This window comes from Bombyx mori, chromosome 21 (genome assembly GCF_030269925.1).
Source record: "Bombyx mori chromosome 21, ASM3026992v2".
NCBI lineage: Eukaryota > Metazoa > Arthropoda > Insecta > Lepidoptera > Bombycidae > Bombyx > Bombyx mori.
In genome coordinates, this window is record NC_085127.1 from 4,908,730 (window position 1) to 4,934,570 (window position 25,841).

The following is a 25,841-nucleotide window of genomic DNA, read 5'->3' on the forward strand; positions in this document are numbered from 1 at the left end:
CGTAAATACACGCCTTGAAGTCCTTCAATCATATTTGCGAAATACTAACCAAACGTTTTTAATTTGTCGCGGAACCAAATTTATACAACCTCAAAACGATTAAATCATCAGAGGCAGCATAACGAAAAGAGGGGGCAAAGATAACGGCAGGGAGTGCAAAACCATAGCTACGTAGCTTCTCGCGTCAGAAGCCCGCGCAGCCTTCATTCAATCGCACGTCTTAATAATAACCGCGCCCGTACGACCACGGTACAATAACGCGAGCTCGTCGAGAAATAAACCAGTTGTTAGCGCATCTCAACCCCGTTGCTCGTTGCTTCGACAGGTAACGAAGAGTACGGATGTCCAGAAACAGAAGTGCCGTGATTGTGTTATTTGAAGCGAGTTTGTTTTTCCGTTTGTGACGAAAATAAAAAAAAAGATAGATTTTTAAATTTAGAATAATACAAAAAAAAAAACATGCTCTTGCTTGGAACTATTTGCTGATAGTATCGTTTTTATTTGTTCGATAAAATCCATAATATAATAATTATAATTCGGGTTCCTGCTCAGTCACATTAACAGGTAAGCAATTAAGGCTTATTTTGTGTTAAACAAAAACTAATATGAACAATCAAGTAATTCATCGTAAATAAATTTATTTATTTACACTTCATACCTTTATCTATATTGGCGGACTTAATGCCTAAGGCATTCTGTACCAGTCAACCAAAAGTTGTCTGTGTAAATAGTATTAGGTGCATTGAAATATAAATAAACACACGTGTTAGTAAGTGTAAATTTATATACATCTAGTTTATATAATATTTAAAGGAATTAAAACTTAAATTTTCGTGAATAACTATTTTAGACAGATTAAGAACAAGATATAAAATTAGAAGATGTTAATAATTTAAAAATAATTACCACTACGTACATCTCGTTACTTAAACAAACCACTTAATTGACGAATTTTATTTTTGTTTGCTAAAACCAGATAGGCAGGTTATTAACTAGTTCACATAATGTTTACATTAATCTTCGAACTTAAGTAGATAATTTCGAAGTCTTAACGGATAGAAAACAATAAAAGATTTAATGAACAATAAAATAATGAGTTTTCTTGATTTGATTTCTTAATTAATGACGAATCATATGACAGATTCAGTTGAAGTTAGTTTTAAGTTATAATATTAATGGCGCGAAATAGTTGATGTTCCGGTTTGAAGGTCAGATTAGGAGAGCCTTTATTTCTTATTCTTTTTTTTTTAATTGCCTTGGTAGGCAGATGAGCATACGGCCCAGCTGATGGTGAGTGGTTACCATCGCCCATGGACGTCAGCAATGCCAGCGGCAGAGCCAAGGCGCTGCCTACCGTGGCTATGACCTTATGTTACACGGCAGGCGACGTACATACCTGATAATGGGTCCATGGGCTGTGGCGTAAGCGTTTACATTAAGTATTAATTTTGACACATTAGGTACTACAAACTTTTAAGAAATTACGTTTAAGTGATTTAGTGAATTTTGGTATATGAAATGAAAGTTATAGTAACAATTTTTCTCTTTTAACTTCCCTTTTTCCTGCATTTATACAACTTCTTATTTTTTCATAAAGACCATTTTTCATACTACATCACTGCATTCACACTCTTTCCTCACATATCTTCTATCAAACAGTCAATGCAATTAGGTTCTCTTACAAAATTAGAAATAAATCTCACAAAAAAATATTGGTTATTTGAACAGAATTATAGTAACAATGAAATAATTTCTATTGCTATGTTCGTCAACGGGAATCACACGCCTTATTATGATTATAGCTGGAAAACAAAAAAAATGTGTATTTTTGTTTAATTTCCATTTATCGTACTACAATTTATTATACCGAAAATCGCATATGAAGTGCATACAACAACTGCTTGAATTCAAATTAGATAAACAACATGCAAACGTATAGATCACGAATGTATATTTATCTAATTAATTGTATCGAGGAGGATTTCTTCAAAAGCCACAATTACAAATAGCGTGTACGAAAGACGAGAAAAACTACTAAATCAGTATTCGAATATTTAGTTGGGAAAATGTACATGTTATACATAATAAATGAAACTCAAATAATACTAAAATATACCACAAATATGTGCGTAACAGTAGCACACATTAAAATCTAAGAAAACGTTTTCAAGAAGAATCTATATATTAATACGCGAAGCAAAAACTTTGTATCCCTTTTTACGAAAATTGCGCGGACGGAGGAGTATGAAATTTTCCACACTTATAGAGAATATAGAGAAGAAGTGACCAATGCTAATATTTTTTTTAAAATAATGCATAAAAGTTACAATAAATCAATAAAGAAAACATTAAACACACTACATACCATGTATTTGACGCACACACGCATGCGTACTATTAATTGTCAAACTTTTGTTCTTGACGTCTGTTGTCAAATTGAGAATAGATTAAATATTGTTTGTCTTTATTAATATTTTTTTATAGTGTAGCCTTGGCGAAATTTGTGATCATAGAAGTATAAAATACAATCATAGTAGTGTACAAACTTATTATACAATTCCAATTAATTATAGTCGAATTTCGACTACTGCGGGACCTCTAGTCCGACTAAAAATGTCACATGAGTGGCAAGAAATAATAATATTCTTTAGTTCGCCTCCTAAATACTTGTGAAGATAATTAAGTAATAAGTATTCAGTAAGCGCGCGCAATGGAAATTGAATTTTATATTTGTATCCTGTTAATTAATTGTTATAAATCGGTTCTAAGCTCCGTGGTTATCGCTACACGTGCAATTGAGAATAGTGCTCTCGACAAACACTCAATTGATGTGTTTTTCCGCTCTATTTAGTGAAAACGACCTTTTCTTTAGGGCCCGTAGGTCAGCAGATGACCTACACTTATTCGCCGGAAGTACCTACTACGCGTGTACGCATGTGTGATATGTAGGTACATAGTTCTATAATCACACATACATTATAATATGTACTATATAATATCTGTATTGTATAATATCTTACTGATGGTAGGACCTCTTGTGAGTCCGCACGGGTAGGTACCACCGCCCTGGTTATTACTGCCGGGAAGCAGTAATGCGTTTCGGTTTGAAGAGTGGGGCAGCCGTTGTAACTATACTGAAACCTTAGAATTTATATCTTAAGGTGAGTGGCGGTATTTACGTTGTAGATGTCTATGGGCTCCAGTAACCACTTAACACCAGGTGGGCTGTGAGCCCGTCCACACATCTAAGCAATTTTTTTTTTTGTAGTAAATTGATTATTAAAAGTCAGCGGTTGGGTTTGAGGTCAACAGGTTGATTTAGATTCAATGCACTTTTCTTGCTTTCGCGCGTCAATAGATAGTTTATTTAGGACATTATTTTAATAAGCTTCTGATTTGATCGGATTTGAAATATTTTTTGTCGCCAAAGAAAGCATTTGAGTTCCTTTAGTGGTAAGCGTTTACCGTTGCCCATGGACATCAGCAAAATTAGGGACGCAGTTTATTTGCAGCTTACCTTGTATATCATAATATGCTAAATATAAATAATTTGATATATGATATTATTTCATATGTATGCTGTAAAACCACAAGATTTGCAGAATCTGTTCCGATACACCCTCAAGTTTTAAGCTCGCACTTAAGCTCTACATTTATAAGCTCGCTTAACGGCTAGGTCGCAATTTTAATCTTTAGGGCAGCCCATTTGTCGAGTATAGGGAAGTAAATAATTCACTTTGAAAATAGCATATCCTACACGTGCTATAAACACATATAACACGCGAATGTGTAAACAAATAAAAAGCCGATCTATGACTCCATCATCGCAATGGTCAGGTCGTTTACGATTCAAAACGTTTTAAAGAACATCTTCACATTCATTATCAACATCAAGTTCCTTTGAAGTTGCTATGAAAGATGGTACGTTTTTTTTTTAAAAATATGACTACGTGTTTATTTCGACTTGTTTTTTGAAGCTTATTTTTGAACATGAGCACACACACACACACAACTATTGATGTGGTACACACGTCGACTTTATTAAGTGTCAAATTAACAACGAAATTAGTATGGGAATCTTGAAAGAAATATATCTGTAATCTGTTCGATGTCCAAATAAATTGAGAACATTTGTTTATTCATTAAACCGATCACTGTGTGTTCGATTTTGTATATTACCTGTTTCTGTGCGTTCGAGGATCATTTGTTTTGTAATGATGAGCTTTTGTTGGTATTTCAGAGAAGGTTTTTTATATATGTAACTATATATATCAAACTTTGGAGTCGTCGTGGCCTAAAAGATAAGACGTCCGATCCGGTCCGGTATCTTGCGTTGCACCAGTGTTCGAATCCCGCAGGCGGGTACCAATTTTTCTAATGAAATACGTACTTATGAAATGTTCACGATTAACTTCCACGGCGAAGGAATAGCATCGTGTAATAAAAATCAAGCCCACAAAAAATTATAACTAATTTGCGTAATTATTGGTGGTAGGACGTTTTGTGAGTCCGTACGGGTAGGTACCACCAGCCTGCCTATTTCTACCGTGAAGGAGTAATGCGTTTCGGTTTGAAAGGTGTGATAGCCGTTGTACTTGTATTGAGACCTTAGAACTCATATCTCAAGGTGGGCGGCGGCATTTAGGTTGTAGATGTCTATGGGCTCCAGTAATCACTTAACACCAGGTGGGCTGTGAGCTCGTCCAACCATCTAAGTAATAAAAAATACAATAAAGGCATGAAAGGTGCGCCCTTCGGATTTTTTTCAACAGATGGATGTATATCATATATTTGAGGATAATTTTAACGAAATGTAGCTGAGATGCTGTTTTTGTTAGTAAATGTAGAATTTCGATTTGAGCGTGGGCGATTGTCAGCAGCGTCATTAACTTGACAGTAGATGGAGCGTGAGCTCATCTCCAAGGTACGGGTAACTTACTAAGGGCACCTGAAGGATAAATTAAGCTTTTAAACTTGAACTTCGTCTTCCTAGTCGGATACTCTGGGCAGAGTAGTCGTGGCTGTCGATGGACAGGGTTGCGTCTCGTCGTTGCAAACTTGAACTATCTAGATACACCACAAATAATATAGCAACTTCGACAATCTTATTCCGTACCTAACTTTGAGAATCTTTTATTATTGTACAAATGAGAACCACAAATAATATGGAAACTTTGACAATCTTATTCCGAACCTAACTTTGAGAATCTTTTATTATTGTGCAAATGAGAACCACAAATAATATCGAAACTTTGACAATCTTATTCCGAACCTAACTTTGAGAATCTTTTATTATTGTACAAGTGAGACCGGTCACGCGGCGATGTGACTATGACTAAACTAAAAAAAAACTTGGATATCTTGAAACTACACGCGCGCCACCTATAAGAGATATGTTCCGTGGAGTGCTAAAAACAACTGCACCAAGTTTCATCACATTTGAACGGCTTAGGAACCCATAGACAAAAAACATAATCCGATGACCGGTCTCACGTGTCTGTGACAGTCCACAAATGTATACAACGATCTGGCATTGCCTTTATAGTTGTACACCTTCTTAATTAATATGAAGATTTTTTGCTCACTCCTCAATTACCATGAAATGCACGTTAGAAACGTGAAAAAACCTTTGTTTCAAATTTTATGAATTAATTGTGTAATTTCTCAAATGTTTTTTTCAAATAGGCTAACCAATCACAACCGTATTACATACCGCATACAATGCTTTTTGCTTTGCTCATGTGCTGTCAACCGTAATCAAAACTGGTTGATGTACCTAGCTTATGTACAAATACCAGGAAAACAGAAAAATACAAGTGATCGTTAAATGACCTATTTAGGTACAGAATCATTACAAGACTAAGGCTTTAAAGGCACTTTGATTAGTCGTTGGGCTTCGGTATCAAGAGGAAACAATTATAAACCATTAACCAATAAACCATTTTTCTTCGTCAATCTCTCCGCTTAGGATACGCACGCATGTTTTTCTTCCAAGGTCCAGCTTTCATCATAAGACCTAGCTTATCACAGTTTCATTGATCTTAAAAATACAGCCATTTCATTCTTCTGTAGCCCGCTCGAGATTAAAGGTTCAGTTGGCGCGATTTTTACAAGCGAATTCATCGATGGTTAGCTACCTCCTAAAATACCACATGCAAAGCGCTTTCCGAGGGGTTTAACGAGAATTGCTACTCGCACGCCACGACTATCGTAAGCAAACATGTAACCACTGTCATAAGACCTTTCTTATTACATTTATAAGTAAGATTTACGACCCACCTAGTTAAGCGACTACCAGAATCCGTAGACATCAGAAATGCCTTAACCCATAGTCGAAGTCTGAATTGTACTGTATGACTCTTTGAACCGGAAGGCGTCATTACTTCCCTACAGAAATAGGTACATTGTACGAGTATATACCAGTGCTTTTTCCCCTACCTATTAGCTGGTAGATTAAGAAGGTTTTCCAGCTACGCGCAGACGGGCTCAATCTGAGAGAATTTGCTAACACTGGCTCTAGCAAGAACAGTGCTTCGCAGAATCTACCACCGGATCGCGACCCACTGAGAAGGTCCGGTGAGAAACTCAGTGGGCTTGCTGGTGCTATTTTTTCCTACCACTACCACGAAGCACCTGATTACGCAAATTCATAAATTATGCAAATTTTATTTTTTGTTACACTATGTTGCTTCTTCATTGTGGAACTTGTTCGTATAAATTGATATCTATCTGCGAGATTTAAACACATAGTCGCATCGCTTGATTCGCCTACACCGGGCGTTTTATCCTTTACGTTACGGCTTCAAATGAAGCCTTTGGATGAAAAATAATATTTATCACTCTTAGTCCCAACGCCCATAACAGTGCTTAAAATAACAAAACTCATTACTTTTTTATAGCTTTATGTCATCCGCAACCCAACCCAGAAAGTCTTCTGTTGCGTGTCCCTCGCACATAATTAATTCCGCCATAGAAACGCCAAAATCACTGACATCGCTACATTCACACAGTAAACTTTAATAAAACTACTGTAACAGACAGGGCTGGTAACATATCAGAAATGCAACGTTTATTGATCCTTCTTCTTCTATTTGTCCTTAAAATATGAGGTCTGCGTAGTACGTCCTCTTTTCCATTCAAGTCATCTCTGTACCCAGACCCCTTCTCTCGTATATACTCTTTCAGAAATTCCCTATAAGTCTTTTTAAGATGCCCCCTCCTCAAATTACAGTCAACTTCAAAAACACTCAACGTGAATTAAACAACAATGGATTGATTTGCAGCAGTTAATTGATTTAGAATGACACATGTGACAGCCCTGCCACCGAAACACGTGAGCTCATTAAACCGGCTCTGTATGTACAAGATGCTGAAGTATTATTTAAAATTTTGCTTACATCCTGTGCTGGTCACACTTTGTATTATTGCGAAGCGTGCGATCGAGATAGAAGATTACAGTTGTCGATTGTAGATTTCATTGTCTTATTTTACAAACATTTCTCATTGATCCGCAATCGGTATTATGAGCGGTGAGCTGCCAATATTATTTTCGTGTGACGATTGACTTATGAATTCGCAATTCGATAGTCTTTTTTAAATAATTTTTTTACTGTTATTATCCGTGGATTGGCCTAACCAAATTAGAGGCAAAAGTACCCCGCCGCCCAACTTAATGCCATCACGGCTCAGGTCCGATTTCCTGGATCAGTTTTAATTGCATTGGGATTACCGCCAACCGATTGCTTCGGGATAGGAATAGGGCAGTACCGTGGCTGTCCCAACACGTGCGGTTTCACTACTAGATAAATAATTATGATAAAAAATTTATTTATATTATTAAGCATCCTCCAGATTTCATTCTACGCCCACATCTATTTGATACTTTATTCGATGGCAAGTAAATAAATTAATAATTAAGATAAACTTGCTTATTAGTAGTAGTAATTGCAAGTTTTTCTTTTAAATAGTTAAAATATAAGGTACTCGTCTTTGACTATAGCCAAGTAGCTTATATTTATAACTAAGATCAAGCAGCTTGTGTGTATAGGTTGTAAAGTATTTTCCAAAACCCACTTATATTTAATTGTCGTTTCATTATGTTATTCACAAAAGCGTGACTCAATGAAAAAGTATAATACAATGGCGTACATATTTTCAGAAATTGAAAAGAAGTTCAATTTTCAAGGTAAAGTAAAGACATTCCAGACGTAATGAGAGATATGAGAATCTAATTACGTCTAGAAACATAATATGGAAATGCTTTGATCATTACATTCAAAGCCGAATTGTGTTACGGTTTAGATTTACAATAATAAAAATATTTATACTTTTAAGTACAAAAACATATTATTTTTTCAATAAAAAAAATATATTGATATTTGAAAACAATGTTTTTTTTTTATTGCTTAGATGGGTGGACGAGCTCACAGCCCACCTGGTGTTAAGTGGTTACTGGAGCCCATAGACAATCTACAACGTAAATATGCGCCACCCACCTTGAGATGAGTTCTAAGATCTCAGTATAGTTACAACGGTTGCCCCACCCTTCAGACCGAAACGCATTACTGCTTCACGGCAGAAATAGGCAGGGCGGTGGTACCTACCCGCGCGGACTCACAAGAGGTCCTACCACCAGTTTCAAGTTTTTAAACTGTATATTCTCTTTAATGTTTATTATCCGTTTAATGATTGGTCGAAAGATCATCGGTAGCGATAATATTGTCCACTATTGTACAATGTATTGCCAGACAAATTGTAGAAGTTTATTGTCTACATTGACTGTTTCTGCATAAATCTATACTATAATAATATTTTATCTATACTAATATTATAAAGAGGAAAGATTTGTTTGTTTGTTTGTTTCGAATAGGCTCCAAAACTACTGGACCGATTTGAAAAATTCTTTTTCCATTAGAAGCCGACATTGTCCCTGATGAACATAGGCTACTTTTTTAAAAAAAAAATTTAATTTATTTTTTTGGTTTCATGTGTTTTTTAATGTTTCCGAAGCGAAGCGAGGGCGGGTCGCTAGTATTTTATAATTATAAAGAGGAAAGATTTGTTTGTTTGTTTGTATTCAATAGGCTCCGAAACTACTGAACCGACGTGAAAAATTCTTTCACTGTTTGGATGTCACACTATCCCCGAGTGACATGGCTATAATATTTTTGGAAAAAAAATTAGGAATCCTTACTAAAACTCCAATAATGTAACACAAGGATTAAAAAAATACCTAAAATATTCTTTACATCGCGTGCCCTGCGAAAACTATTGATGATAGAATAAAATGATGTACTACGACTTTGTAGAACACATTATTATTTACAAAAAGTGTTGCGACAGCATATGTCTAACTATTATAGTTATGCCGCAATAAGTGTTCTTTTATTTAAAAAAATAAAACAACGTCAAATATCGTTGAAATTTTTGTTAAAGACCCGAGCGGAGCCGGAGCTGGCTGCTAGTATATTATATACCGAAACGAATTAATCCATGTATTCGTCGATTTTCATTGCAACTTAAAGGTTCAAACAAGGCAGATATTGTGTGCGTTGGCAGTTTAAACTTGAACGGTCGTAGCCGTAAGGTATAAAGAAAGCAATGTAATGCCTTAGAACTCATGTCAGGTGGGTGGCGGCATTTACGTTGTAGATGTCTATGGGCTCTGGTAACCGCTTAACATCAGGTGGGCCGTCCACCCACCTAAGCAATAAAAAACAAATCGATATAATGCGATTGGCGCCGATTGTAACTGTCGAATCCACTGTATTTCATTGGCTAGTTTATCTGTACAGTGTATGTACAATGTTTATATAATTTGATTTCTTCGGTTTCCGCAAGTCGGAGATATAATCAAAACGCTTTTACGCTTTAAGCTGTATTTTGTGGTAATATTCAAACCTATTCAAAACTAATATTCAAATATCGACGAATAAAATCTTAGTCGTCCGGCGACCATAAAGAGTGTAAATTCAAAACTTCGGAAATACCTAATACAGTGATTCTCAACCACTGTGCCGCGGCACTTTTGTGTGCCGCCAAATTTCAAAAGTGTGCCGCCAAATTTTGCAAATATATAATAATGTTAATATTATTAAATTATATCATTTAAAAAGAAAAATATTTTTAACATGAATATATATTGATATCCACAAAAAAATAAATTATTTTATTATTTGCTTTGCAACGCGGTTTTTCTTAGTGCCAAATTATGATGAAGCGGCGTGCATAGCAATAGAAATATGTCTCAAATCGGCGCACACTTGCCACTTCTGCGGTGGCAAGAAGGTGTTGCATAGTAGTTACTGCACCTTTTCTTTCGTTAAAATTGGCAAATGTATGTGATTCGGTAGTAAGTAAATAATTTTTATCTTTTTCTTTGTGTGCAGCCAAATTTTGAAATCGTTAAATATGTGCCGCAACAAAAAAAAGGTTCAGAATCACTGACCTAATATATTGACAATAAAAACTGCAAGATTAAACCGTAAAAGTGTTTTGAATTATATCTTTAATATTTTATATTATGTTCTTCTGCGTGAACAAGCATGTTTGGTATATTCGTAGTGAATATTTTTGCGAGCTTAACAATACTTGTATGACGTTATTGTAATATTTGCGAACACAACAAATATTTGGTCAAATCCAACGATTCATGAATACGCTTTGCCTATTAAAGTGCAAACAAAATTTCTTTTAATATCATCATCATCGTACATACCGTGTAGATTAAGTTTAAAATATATATAATTCATTAAAAAACTTGCCATAGGATGCAAGCATTAGCAATATTGAGATAGGTTAACATATTTCAAAGATTATTATGTGTATAAAAGTAATTAACCTCATTCTAAGTAGAAAATAATATGGACTTATTGGCGGGAACGCAGGAAGCGAAGTTTTGTGAATTGTTTTATTTTATGTTTCTCCAGATTTAAACATGTAATACCGTTGGTTTATTAACTGTTTAGCACCTGTGTAAGTACACCAATGTCAGAAAATAAAACAAAGCTGTTGGACATGGCTTCTCAGGTTCTTACAAAAAAAAAAGTCGACAATGATCTCCGTAAAATTTTCACCATTTTTCTATACTCTATTTTATTCCGTCTCTTCTCGTTTATTTAATTTCATTCCAATTCATTCCAGTCACATGTAATTTTAAATATAACAGAACATGCAAATCTTTACTGGTGGTAGGACCTCTTGTGAGTCCGCGCGGGTAGGTACCACCGCCCTGCCTATTTCTGCCGTGAAGCAGTAATGCGTTTCGGTTTGAAGGGTGGGGCAGCCGTTGTAGCTATACTTGAGATCTTAGAACTTATGTCTCAAGGTGGGTGGCGCATTTACGTTGTAGATGTTTATGGGCTCCAGTAACCACTTAACATCAGGTGGGCTGAGAGCTCGTCCACCCATCTAAGCAACAAAAAAAAAAGCTTAGGCTATATGTTCTGATACCTTCGACTTGTTAGAAAAATGAAACTAGTACTGTAGGAAACGTTGTATATAATTTTAAATAAAAAAAAATAGAGAGAGATTATGTACTTATGTACTTACATTATTTTAAAATGAAATAAAAACACAAATTAATATTTACAACGTATATTTGTAAACAATCGCATAACATGATCTAATCATGAATTGCGAATTCAACTAACATTCGATTTTGCTGATTTGCATTTACTTAAAAATAACTCTGAATTCCAACGAAGTAGATACGTAACTTTTTTTTTGTACTCACTATGACATAAACACTGGTATCAAAATCACAATCCACAACAGAAAGTCCCGACCGCAAAAAGTGTGATACCTGACTGTTCCACCGATGGTCATCACCCTCAGACACAGCCCACTGAGTTTCTCGCCGGATCTTCTCAGTGGGTCGCGTTTCCGATCCGGTGGTACATTCTGCGAAGCACGGCTCTTGCTAGGGTTCGTGTTAGCAACGTTATCAGGTTTGAGCCCCGTGAGCTCACCTACTAGTTAAGGCGACGCTGATATAGCCTCTCAAGGCTATCTTAGGCAAGCTTAGGTAGGAAAAAAAAAGATGGTCATGGTTAAGTTTCTTACCTGTCTCCTACCTGCCTGCCTCAATACATGAATTTAGTCCTGACGATGATACGTCATCCTACTCAATCTCCGGTCATGACTATAGCTTTTTCGTAGTTTTATTTCCATTTTACACATAACCATTTTAAAAATAAAATTAAACCTGTTTTCATAGTTCATTTGAAATGCAAAGTGCTCCACAGATTGGCGCCAAAAAGTATCCGGTTCAATTAATTCAATCTAATTTAATTCTAATTTTAGTTTTAATTATTGTGACGGAAGTATGTTTTTGAAGTGAAACTTCTTTAGGCGCATGAGGGTAAATTTTTTACAGAACGTCACGCAGGTATGCAACGGAAGTGACATCAAACCACTATCTTCCTTTTTCCCTTCCTCTAAGTATCGGAAATCTAAAGTTTTAGATTTGTATAAATTTATGCAAGACTTATAAATTAGTTCGCCAAAAAAGTTTCACTTCTGACAAGTGTACTTTGTACGCACGCACTTTTTTTATTTGATTTTTTAGACCTCATTTATGTGAGCTGAAAAACGAATTATAAGATTGAGAAAAAAAAATCCTCGGGTTTACTATTTTCAAAAGAGCCAATCGTAATGTCCCCCAATGCGACACCCGCTTAGATGGAAACGATTTTTATTTTTTCTCAGTTACAAGGAGTGGCATCCCTATTTTTATCTTATACCTTTAAACGGGCAATTCTTGTATATTAATATATATATAATCTGAGTCTCGGAAACGGCTCCAACGATTTTCATAAAATTTAGTATACAGGGGATTTCGGGGGCGATAAATCGATATAGCTACGATTTATTTTCAGAAAATGTTGTTTTATTCGTGTTTTCAATAATCAACTCTTCCCGACATCTATTGGCGAATAGTAATACTATTTTTCTTAATTGAGGGCAACTAACCGCTTTAAAGACACAACAAGATGGCGTTATAAAAAAAAAAAAAAACGAGCAAAGCTTGGTCGTCATCTAGTTTCTCTCTTTAATTCACTACAACCTTTATGAAACGACAACGACTAATACATCTACTTACCAAATATACTTTAGCTATACGTTACCTTAAGGTCTACTAGTAAAATCCCCATACCACAGACATACAAACGAAATTTTATATACGCTTTTCATTTTTTCCATTATGCTAGGGTACATTAAAACTTTATTTTATTTTATTCCATCGATGGGTGGACGAGCTCACGGCCAGCCTGGTGTTAAAAGGTTACCGGAACCCATAGACATCTACAACGTAAATGCCACCACCAACATTGAGATATGAGTTCTAAGGTTTCAGTTAGTTACAACGGCTACCCCACCCTTCAAACCGAAACGCATTACTGCTTCACGGCAGAAATAGGGAGGGTGGTGGTACCTACCCGTGCATACTCACAAGAGGTCCTACCACCAGTAATTACGCAAATTATAATTTCGCGGGTTTAATTTTTACCATTTTTTAATTAATACCACCAGTAAAAATTTTTTTAGTAAAAGTCTTTTCCGGAATAGTTTAAAATAGTAGAATGTCATAGAGAATAGATACCTAATAACCTAGTGAATTTACAAATTCAAAGTACTATAAAATGTTACCATGTTTTACTGCACTACCAGTTATTTAACTAATTGATATGATTGGTCTCGACTATATGAACGATCGTATTTAATTGCCTCATCATATTAAATGAATTGAAAAATAATTCAGAAACAACGCGATCGTTAAATAAAAAAGGTGATTTTGAACCTTTTTTTTTTGAAATTGATTAATTTTTATTATTTTCATGTTTTTTAATTTTTTATTGTAACTAGTTAAATATGAGGCCGCGTTCCGCCGTGACCATCTTTAAGTTAATAAAATACACCTCTTTGCTGAAACCACGTGCACATTATTTGTAAGTACTATGATAAAACTATCCCAGAATTACCAATAACAGCTGCATCAAATATCAATCGAACGAACTACGCGCGATTATATAAATCAAAATAAAATCAATCGAACAACAAGCAAACGTTCATTTTGACATTGACATTTTAGATTGCGCCAAAATGAAACTAAAAAAGACTAACACACATATAAAGCGCAGCATATTTTGACGTATTATTGAGTATATTGGATACTCTGTGTGCACTCTGAGATATAACAAAAGCATCACATACATATTATTATAGTGATTGTTGTATTTGCTCAACGATCGGCTGTTGTGTCGGTTCAATGAACTATTTGATTAAATTTAAAAATGCTCGTTGCCTTCAAACTTCAGTTGCGTTTGGACGCTCGATGTCATAAAATTCGATTAATTATATTTGAAAAAAGCTGTATTACAACTGTATAACACTTATTATTACACTATTAAACACTTAAAAATAAATATAAGAAACACTTAAAATTACTCCTGTATAAACTTTCAATCGTAAAACGATTATACTATGACAAAAACCTTACTAAAGTGCCGACAACATTTCTGAGTTACAAGACTAATGCGAACATATTGATCATGTACAAATAAAATACAAATTCATTTTTAAACATCAAAAGATGAGTGAGGATGGGTTCACCAGTTATGCCATGATGGACATGCTATTTGGTGCCTTTATATTTTTTTGTAATTGTCATGCGATAGCTCTGTCGTACATTTTATAGATGATAAAAGTGCTTTAAATCCTGAATCAATCAATGAAATTCTCGATAGAATGGGCTCAGCTATTTCAGTGATTATATCCAGATGAACGAACATAGTATACTTATGTAACGATAGTACTAAATGAAAAACGATAGCTTTATTTTTACGTATATAAACCAATAACATTAAGAACTTCTAAACTTGAAATAATATTGACACTGACACACAACTAACACTTCACTAGTTTTCATAAATTTGTGTAAATGAATCGAGGCAGTCAAGTTAAAAGGCCATTGCCTAATAAATGAACGTCTAACACTCATGAACATCTAGAACTCACATTGCAAATCGTGATCTCAGTTTAGAAGTTTCAATAGACAAATGAATTAAATTTTGCAATATATTTACTCAAAGGAAATAAAATCGCTAATATATATATATGTATATTCGTGTGCGTACTTACAAACGTGTTCCTGGCTGGTGGCAGAATAGCATGTTCATAATTTAAATGCTGTAGCATGATGTAATGTCAAGGACTACAATTACATTATCTGTGGTAGATTGTTTCATCGCATGCAGCACTATCAGTCTCAACATTCTTTGCAAATTAATTACCTAATTGACTGACGTTGTGTGAACTTTTCCTCAAAATTACCTTAATTTCAAAAGTATGATACAAATACAGATACGAAAATGACATTCGTTAAGGAATTTTAATAAACTTTTGAATAAATATTAAATGTATTCGATTTTTTTCTTTTAAAACAATTATTATGATTGCGTTATGAAATGATCATTGATATGAATTTTAGCAGAATGCACATAAATTCTTATGCTCAATAAGGTTTACCTACCTACTTACAGTTCGAGCTTTTTAAAATAATTTATTCACAGTTGCAAAGTAGACAAGACTGTCGATTGAATATGTTGTATTTCTTCCAACGTTTAAATATTTTATTGTTATAAAAGTAGTTCTAAGCGGCCAAGTCTAGGGCATTGAAGCAGTTTACGATGAGTCGTGATGACGGCCACTTCCCGCCTTTTGTTGCCGCTCATCAGTGCGCGTTAATATAAAACACTTCGTATGTTATCAAATACTGGCCACCAAAAAAGTTATTTTTTTTAAAGTTCAAAAACCGGTGCCGCTAAGTCAGCATTGGAATGATTTGTTCTTGTTCCTTTTTGAAAAAAGTACATGTATTTTGAAATAAATAGTCTGTGGTGTCTATAAAACCAAAGTACGTTTGAGACGGGCACTGGTCTTTCTCATATTCCTCGACGGAGCGGAGACATGGCGCATGAAAAGCCGCGATGGCAAAAATATCAATGCCTTTGAAATGTGGGTGTGGTGGAGGATGCTACTAATACCATGTACTGCCATGAGAACTAACGAGTCCATTCTAATGGAGCTAAACATCCGAAAAAGGCTCTATGCTATCTGCCGGGTACGTGTTATGATCTTCTTTGGACACTTCATGTGAGGGAACGATGAAGAAGAAGTTCCTTCGGGATTTTTCAATCATAAAATAAATAGTTGAGACCAGCTGAGACCGTCCATTTGAAACAAAAATAAGCGTCTTAGTCGTAATACGTCCAGCCGGCCATTTTTGTACAATTTGAAAAATCTTTCATTTTCAAGAAGTTCAAGAAGTTTTTCGTATTTTCTCATAGATATCCAAATTTGATCGACAAATATTCTAAACTTAAATAGTTCCGAAATTTGCTTAAGAATTTTTATCTGTTAAGAAAAAATACTTAAATTCTTTTAAAGAAGCGCTAAATTATTATCACCAATCTAAAATAGAAGGCCATGAAGAAGTGCATGATCGAGCGGGTAATTCGACAAAAGTAAACAAAGCTGCCGCTTACATAAGTACAGGGTGATGTGTAAAACTAACAAGACTATCAAAGTGCATATTTAAAATAAAAAAACCCAACCTAACACTTTTCCCCAAGCGACTGATTTAATTTTAATACAACGTACTCTTTTACGGAATCACTTGTCCTTTTTGGTAATTTTTGGAAAAGAGACACCCTGTATAATCGATGTGTATATTAAAGATACTTGTTTTATCCTTAATATTCTTAATATGTTTTTATTATTGAACAGCTGACCCGCCAGACTTCGTAGTGCCTCAATCGATAATTAAAAGACCTAAACTTTTGTATAAAATAAACTTAAAACAAAGAAAAGGAATTCGTCCGACGACACATCAGAGGGAAAACAAAATTGATATTTTTATTTAATTCCGAGCATTTTCATATTTATCAACCTTTTAAACCTTCTCTGGACTTCCACAAATAATTCAAGACCAAAATTAGCGTCCAGCCGTTCTTGAGTCTCAGCGAGACTAGCGAAGAGCAATTGTTTTATATATACATATATATAGATATATAGATGATGGGCGAACGAGGTATTAACCGGAGTTAATTTGAGACGTATAGAATCATCTCAATCGTATTGTATAACGATATCACATCCTTCATATCGAAACGCATTACTGATTCACGGTTGAAATATACAAGATGAAGCCTGGCTAGCGAGCGACCTAGCCGCCGAAGCTTACGGTACGTCATATCACCAGTACATGTTAGTTGACAATCGCAATACCTATGTTGGTAATATTATAAGCATTTCGGTCCATTTTCAGGCGAAACCCTTAATTACCTCTCGACACCCTCGGGTGGAGATGGGCTGGTGTAAATCTAAACCACCACACAGCCAAATCTTGATCTTAATCTAATATATAAAATTCTCGTGTCACAATGTTCGTTCCCATACTCCTCCGAAACCGCTTGACCGATTCTCATGAAATTTTTTATGCATATTCAGTAAGCCTGAGAATCGGCTACTATCTATTTTTTATACCCCTAAGTGATTAGGGTTGTCCACCCCTAACATTTTTTTTATTATTTGGACATTTTTTTTTGTTATAATGAGGTATTATGTGGTTGAATGAGGTTTTGTTATTTTTATTATATATTCCCTCATCGTTCACAGCACTACATACCTCTTTCACTCATTTACTACATCCTTACACACTTACAATAAGTTAGTTTTTTTTTCTACACTAGAAATTCCCTAGAAATCTTATATATGGCAAAACAATGTTTACCGGGTCAGCTAGTATTATATAGATTAGAGATTCGCTTTAACCGGCTAATATTTGTGGTATGCATCATATAGATCAATATCTAACGATTTCAGCCACCAAGTCCTACATATTCCGCACGCTCTGGAAAGAAGAAAAATAATTAATCTGTCACTAAGTTGTTGATGTACTAAGATTGACCTAAAGGTTGTAAAGACCAGGTTATAAAATCCCAAAAAAAAAGATGTACTAAGACTGTTGAGTTTTGATCAGGAATGACAATTTTAACATAGGTCTACCGCCTGCCGCCGCCGTCTACCGCCTGACACTCCAACTCGGTCTGTAGACACTAAGCCAAGGCACAGTTCAGTTAAGATTACATTATTTATTTCATTCACCTATATTTTCAAGGATACAATTGAAACAAATTAAGATACGTAAATTTCTATACCTCGTTTAAATGATAAGTTAAACGAATATATTATGTACCTACGTCAATTTTAATTTTATTGCGTTTGATAACAATTAATGCACACAGAGAAGTCGATCGGTACACTCACGTTCGCAAGTGTCTTGTCAATTTAAATTCAATAATTTAATAGTTCCAGAAAACGGTTAACGAAGTCAACGCGTTATTGATTTACGCAAATAAATTTATTGCGTACGCGTTAAAAATATACAATAATATCCTGTATTTACATAAGAGTTTCGGAGGTGTCCGCGACCGAACGAAACCAGGAACGCAGCCAAAAATTCAATTTGTTTTACGAGTAAACTTTACTGGTTATAATTTCAATGTTAAGGTTATAAAAGTCGATTGATGTGCCGGATTTAGAAGCGCAGCATCATGGAGTTAATAAGTACCTACAACTGGAGTGCTGTCTAATGCCGAGAAATCGGTCTCGAAAGAGAATACTTTTTGGTCGCGGTGTCCTTGTCTAATGTGGTGACCATATAAAATTTATTTAAAGGACAAAATTATACACATGCATCAGTTTTGAATTTACCTTAAGTAATTCTGTGTAGCGCTATGTAAATACAAAACACGTGCTTGCAACAGTTTATTTATGTAAATTCAATTCTAAACATTTCTTCGTCGTCATGGTGACTTTTTTCGACGGTTTTTTTAGAAATTGCTTCGTAGTCGTAAATCTAGCACTGAGTTTTTTACAAACATCATTACCTCAGTTCTATTACTTAAACTTCCTCAAACTCATGTTTAACGTCCGAATACTCAACCGCGACTTAAATATTATGTTGAACTTAATTACGCAATTCCTACTTTAATGTACTGGCTAAGTGGGCAGTGCAAATTAAGATTTGACACACTGAGTAAGACACTGCAACACACATGGTCTGCGCGTATCGGGTGCTCTTTTCCTACATTCACATCTTCAATTGATTTAAAATTGCTTGTATTTTTACTTCTCTGCTATTTTCATGTCACGTGTATATTAAGTCTACTAGTTATATTTTAGGAAATAAAACACAATGGGTAATAAATTGAAATGAACTGAAATTCATTTATTTGTTATAAATGTAGACAATTAAATAACTCTTAAATGACAAGTCAATAAACATAACACAATACACATAGTACTTGATCTCTATTTACGAAATATTGGTTATATTATTATTATTAAGTTCAGTTAATTTTCTGTAGTCTTATAATATAACATTTTCTCTATTTTATATAAATTCTTTTTTTCAACGAAATATATAATTTATGTTAATCAATATCTAAGTGGACCATGTGTATCATTATTATTTCGCAATTTAAATTTCAATTCAATTAAATTGCCATTTTTCTTTAATAAATCTAAAATCGACTTTATATTTACAATCACTATTTCGCGACTTTTAAGTTTTTGTTTCAAAACCTTAACATCTTGTCGTAATTTTGCTTTTCTCGGGGTATTTTTTATTTCTTGCGTTTGAGTACTTGATTCCTCTTGTTTGACCTTTATATAGGACATTTTCCAGAAATGCCAGTCATATTTACTAGAAGATCCTCCTCGTTCGCTTAACGTCAGGCAAATGATATACATGCTTGCGTGCGACGCTATTCAATACAATAAAAAAGTTCCAAAAATACCACGTGATGGCTCTTATAATATGAAAAATACATTGCAAAATTATAGTTTTTCACGATTGTTTTTTCAAATTTAGTATATGACATAGATTAAGTACAATTTACAAGACAAATGGTATTAAATATTATAATAAGAAATAATATCTCACATTTTAAAAATATATGCTCACACTAGTAAAAATTTATCAATGAATCTGACATATGGAAGGATATTCCACAAACTGGAGAGGATTCTCGCTTACAACCACTTACAATACAAGTATCCACCATGATTACACGGAAACTTTCACGATTTTCGAAAAAAACAAGCCACAAGCTGTATCAGTGCCCTTTTAACTTAGAACTACAAACGTAAATAGACGCCATTTTTCTTTTAATCCATTCATAGCTCTTTTTCGGTGATGCCAACAATTAATCTGGCTTCCCACCAAATTCAACATGAAAACCATCAGAAATCTACCTACCTACCATTTAATTTTCCATTAAACAGAGTTTTTATTATTATAGAACAAAAATTTTTTTGTTAATGAGTTTTATTAATATATGATGTTTTATCAAAAATCAATATATATCATATAATCAATACTTCTTATATAATTTATTTCAATAAATTATCATCATCAGAAACTAATTCCACCATAACTTTGTACGTTTCTTTTGAACCAATTTAATTTTTGACGTTGATGAAAATTCTAAATTGTCGCAACATTTTCTAGTTAAGTTTAAGTCACATCGTTTAAATAATATATATTTAGATATATTATTGTCATAAAATGTTTAAAATCCTGTAAAGTGGATTGATTTTAACCTTTTCGATAATTTTCAACAACGCCCAAGCTACTAAAAAATCCACTAACCACTAAAAGCCATTTTTGATAACTAAGACAGGGGTCCAAATTACGAGATTTTGTGGAAAATCCTCTAAGCTAGCAACATTGCTTTTTGTTTGTAAAATGTGCGAGAGGGACACCACCACTTAATAATCATTCTCTTTTCAGACCGTTTTTCCTTACATCTTTTGCTATTTAAAAATAAGCTTTAAGCCATAGAGATAAAGTATATTTTTAGTTTTTATGTCAAACGAAGTAAGCACTCCAGTTAGAATAGTAACTCTATGCGCAGCATAGACACGTGGTTATGTTTTTTTTTTTGTGACGTCAAGGGATCTGGAACGAAGGTGCGAGAACGCTGTCTCGTTTTCAATAACGTCCGCACGAGCCGTTAAAACAACACGAACTGTTTATACGATTTAAATAAAACCTAGATCTATGTTTTATGGACATAGGTAGTTAGTGGCGTGCTTCGCTGAATCATAACCTGTTCGCTTAGAAGGTAACTTCCGCGAAATCAGAGTACATTGTATTTACGGACTGAGTTAACGAGATTAATTAATTGTTATTTAGTCTAATTTATTAATAAAATTTTTAACTTGAACTTGAAGTTTCCGTCCGAATAAACAAGAATATTAATAGCAGTAAATGGATTAAGTAATAAAAAAGATCAAAGAATACGTCGTGGCCTAAAGGATAAGACGTTTTTTTTTTTTTTTTATGATTGAAGGATTACTGGTGGCCCGGAGGCCTTTCCAGTTTCACCAGGACAGGTGGGCGAGCAAAGGCTCAGCCAGGAGGGGTGGGATTTGCTAACAGCTACCCGAGCGCCTCCGAAGGAGACCTAACAGCTCAAGAGCAGCTGCTTCGCGAATGAATCTACTACCGGATCGGAATCGCGACCCGCTGAGAAGATCCGGCGAGAAACTCAGCGAGCTTATTCATGGGTTAGGTTGCACGGCGAACTCTTTGTCGAGTTCGACGAGTACGGTTACCGAGGTCCCTAAGCCTGCTCCTAGAGCTGAAGGCGTCTAGTGCGAAGGTTATTGGATCTGATGGATCCGTAAGGACGTGTCTAGGGCGTCGACGGTGACTGGCTCCTGCATGATCAGGATTCGGGGAGTAGTCAGCGGCGGCTACGATAAGGCGATTATCATGACGCATAGCCTTATCGAAGTACCGTTCCGACGCTGACTTCATGTATTTCTGTATAGATTCGAGGCCCAGGTCGTCGTGTAGGTCAACGTTCCTCACGAACCACGGAGCTCCGACGGCTAACCTGCAAAAGCGGGATTGTAGAGATTGAAGGGTGTCTATGTGCGTGCGGGCCGCGTGAGCGAACACCACACTCGCGTAAGTCATGACGGGCCTTATGCAAGTTTTGTAAAGTGTCACCTTGTTCCGAAGGGACATTTTACTCCGCTTACAAATCATGGGGTAGAGTCTACCGAGAATAAACGCGGCACGGTCACGGACTGATTTTATATGCGGGCGGAATGTCATCGATGCATCCAGGGTAACGCCCAGGTACTTGACCTTCCTGGCCCAGGGTATGGATTGACTAAAGAGAGTAATCGGGGGTGTGAGATTCCTCCTCCTAATACGGGAGGAAATCCGTGTGGAGCTTCCCCTCTGAAAGAGCACCGCAGTACTTTTCGCTGGGTTGATGTCTATGCGCCATTTTCGGAACCACTGTCCTAGGGCTAGGGCTGCGCTCTGAAGCTTCTTCGCGATTAGGGACTTGTTTCTACTGGAATAGTAAACAGTCGTGTCGTCGGCGAATAAAGCTAAATGGGTCGGCGGCGACCGGGGAATATCGTTAACGAATAAGCTAAATAGGAGGGGTGAGAGGACAGAGCCTTGCGGGACTCCAGCTGTGAGAGGTCGTGGGGAGGAGCGGGTTCCCTCGACTCGATATCGAAAAGAGCGGTTCGACAAGAAGTCCCGTATGATGAGCACGAGACTATCCGGCACACCCATGTTGAATAGTTTGAAAATCAAACCGTTGTGCCAGACTTTGTCGAACGCTTTTGCGACGTCGAAGAAGAGAGCTCCCGTGTATAACGGTTTTGGTCGATTAAGCCCCACAAGAATGTGCTCCGTGAGGCGGTGCACCTGTTGAACGCATGAGTGATTTGTACGGAATCCGAATTGTTCATCGATGAGAATGCCCTTGGATGAGACGAAGTCTCTGAGGCGTTTGTAGAGCAGACGCTCATACAGTTTGCCTAGAGACATGAGGAGGCTAATCGGGCGGTAGCTCGTCGGATGATTTTTTGGTTTACCGGGTTTATGTATGCCGATAACGTCCGCTTCTTTCCACACCGCGGGAAAGATACAGTTCGCCATAGCGGCATTGAAAATAGATGCCAACATCACGATGAGTTGGACGGGTAGAAGTTTAATAACGCGGTTGGATATACCGTCGGAACCGGGAGCCTTGCGAGGACGTAGGTCTTCGATCAAGTCTTTAACTTCCATCGGGGTGACGGGTGGTAACACATCAGAGGGTGGCAAGGAGGCTCTGCGTTCTACCTCACTGTCTACTAATTCTACATGCACAGGGTCCACGGATTGAGTGCTGGGCGTGCACTGGGTTTGCAATGTATCGGCCAGCAGCTCTGCTTTTTCGTCATCATCGAACGCCGTGAGTCGGCCTGAGGGGCCTACGAGGGGGGGCATAGTTACTACCGTATCCGATTTGAGAGTACGAGCTAAGCGGTAGTAAGACCTTTGGGAGGGCGCGAGTCCTTCTAAGAAATCAGACCATCTGTCATCTCGGGCTTCGGCGATGCGAGACTTTACGTCGCGTTGTAGGGCACGCATTCGAATACGATTTTCCGCGGTAGGATACCTGTCGTAGGCGCGTATCGAGGCGTTCTTAGCTCTAAGGAGTTCCCTAATATCGTCGGACAATTTGAAGCGGTGAAGGAAGTCCTCCGCTACAACTTGTTTCGATGACCTATCTAATGTCGAGGTGATGTGTGACGTTAAGATGTCTATGGCTTCAGCGGTATCCTGGGGAGACGGGGTAGAGTCCGGGCTAAGCGGTAGCGATGGTGGATCAGATTCAGCCAGGCTGATGCCCAGCGTGTGCCAATCCACCACAGTCCTCGTGACGGGAACGGAATCGGGAGCGCGACCGAGCTTCATAACGACGGGACGGTGGTCTGAATCTAACTCTGAAACTACTTCGATCGAGTGTAAGCGCAGAGTTACGTTTTTTAATAACGCTATGTCGAGTATATCCGGGCGATGCGCGATATTTAGCGGGTAGTGAGTCGGGATTAGCGGAGCGACGATATCGAAGGCGAGATTATCGACTAACGCGTCAAGCCGCCTGCCATTCGGGGTTGTGGTGTGTGAGTTCCACCTAATGTGTTTACAATTTAGGTCGCCCGCCAGAATGACAGAGCTCCCCATGCCGAGCAGCGCCTCGATATCACTGCTTAGAACGATCTTATCCGGTGGAAGATAAACGGACGCGATAACGATCGGCGCGTGTCCCGTCAGTGAGATTCGGCACACTGATGCTTCGATATTAGCGAGCGCGGGAGGATCGAGTGGGACGCAATGCAGGGCTCTTCTATAGTAAATGACGGTACCACCACCACGAGCAGAGAGCCTGTCGTTCCTGACCATGTTATAGTTCGCGATTTTAGGGTCACGGCGCGCGGGCTTAAGTAGGGTCTCCTGCACTAAAAAGATATCAATTTGATGGTCACGCAAAAAGTCAGAAACCTGATCACGCTGATTTGCGAGACCGTAAGCGTTAAAAAATCCTATCGTTACGGATAGGGGCTTTATTCTACTTATATACGCCATTGATTACCGGCGGAGTGAGGGGAGGACGTACGTATTTAATGACGCGTATACGTCGGCGTATTCTTGCACAACGGCGATAAAGTGTTGTGCAGTGGAGGCAGAGCGAATGGCGTCGCCCAAAGCGTTAACGCGCTCAAAGTTGATCGACTGAAAGAAGTCGATCGCTAAAGCGAGATTGTCGGACGCGGTCGGAGGGCAAGTCGCGGGAGAGGGACGAGTCGCGGGGGCGGGACGAATCGCGGAGGAGGGAGTTGTAGCCGTGTTCATGTACGGCAGCGGTTTCGCCCAGGCCGAGACACTGGGCACCGGCGCCGGAACGAACGCTGGCTTAGCCTGCGACACAGAGGGTGCCGAGGCTTTGATGTCTGGGCCGGAAGCTCGGAGGCGGTTTTGGCGGGCGACGCGGCGATTTATTTTCGGGGCTTGGGGGCATCCGCGGTAATTTGCGGGGTGACCCTGTGTTCGACACAGGACGCAGCTAGGCGGTTCTGTCGCGGTTTTTTGATCGCGAGTGCATAGGGCCGTGGCGTGATCGCCTAAGCACTTGACGCATCGGGGGCGCGCGTGACAGTTACGGGAAGAATGCCCGTATAATTGGCAGTTATGGCACTGGCTAGGTGTGCCTTTCTTGTGTGGGGTTTCGACTGCGATTCCGGAAAGGCTACAGACCGTTCGGATGTTGAATATTTGCTTACCCTCGGGGGTAGGCTGGAGGGCGACGAGAACCATATTATATGGCTCCCTTCCGCGGCCTGTGTGCATGCGGTGTACGGAGTTAACCGGTAGGCCTTGTTCGAGAAGGTCGGCCTTGACGAGCTCGGCATCCAACTCTTTAGGGATGCCACGTATAACGGCACGGAGTTCGCGCTCCTCCTGGAGCGTATATGTATGGAAACTTATACGCTCCTTACGGAGGTAAGAAGAGAGGGCCCTATGGTCGTCGGATGTTCGAACCTTAATTTGAATGCCGTTCGCGAGGTTACGGGCATTCGTAAAATTGATATTTTTGGCCTTAAGGGCCAGGGAAACTCGTTCCCAAGCTGCCTTCTCTTGAAGGATTACCGGGGGAGGGGTATGGGCTTTATTTTGTGCCACCGGACGCGGCGACGGAGTGGCACGGGCTGGAGGCGCAACGGGAGTCTGAGGGCGGGGGCGCGACGCGTTCGCGGCTTTGCTAATTTTAGCGGCCGCGGGAGCTCGAGACTCCGCGGCACGCTTCTTACCCTTTTGCACCAGGGTGAATCCATCCGTCGATGAGGCGGGAGCGAGGTCGACCTCCATCTCCGAGTCAGAGTCGGAGGACGAGGAGGCGGGCGCAGGTGAC

The 25,841-nt window shown here is 37.7% G+C and overlaps 1 protein-coding gene across 3 annotated transcripts in view; it reads left to right on the top strand.

The window, feature by feature from the left end:
• LOC101745246 (synaptic vesicle glycoprotein 2B) overlaps positions 1–25,841 on the top strand; it is a 68,702-nt gene that overhangs the window by 23,767 nt on the left and 19,094 nt on the right. Inside the window, exon 1 of one of the 3 annotated variants that reach the window (XM_004929569.5) lies at positions 49–564. The exons of the other annotated variants lie outside the window; for them this stretch is intronic. The gene's annotated coding sequence lies outside the window, so the exon portion shown is untranslated. Of the gene's footprint in view, positions 1–48; positions 565–25,841 lie in introns of those variants that run through there. 3 annotated transcript variants of the gene reach the window in all.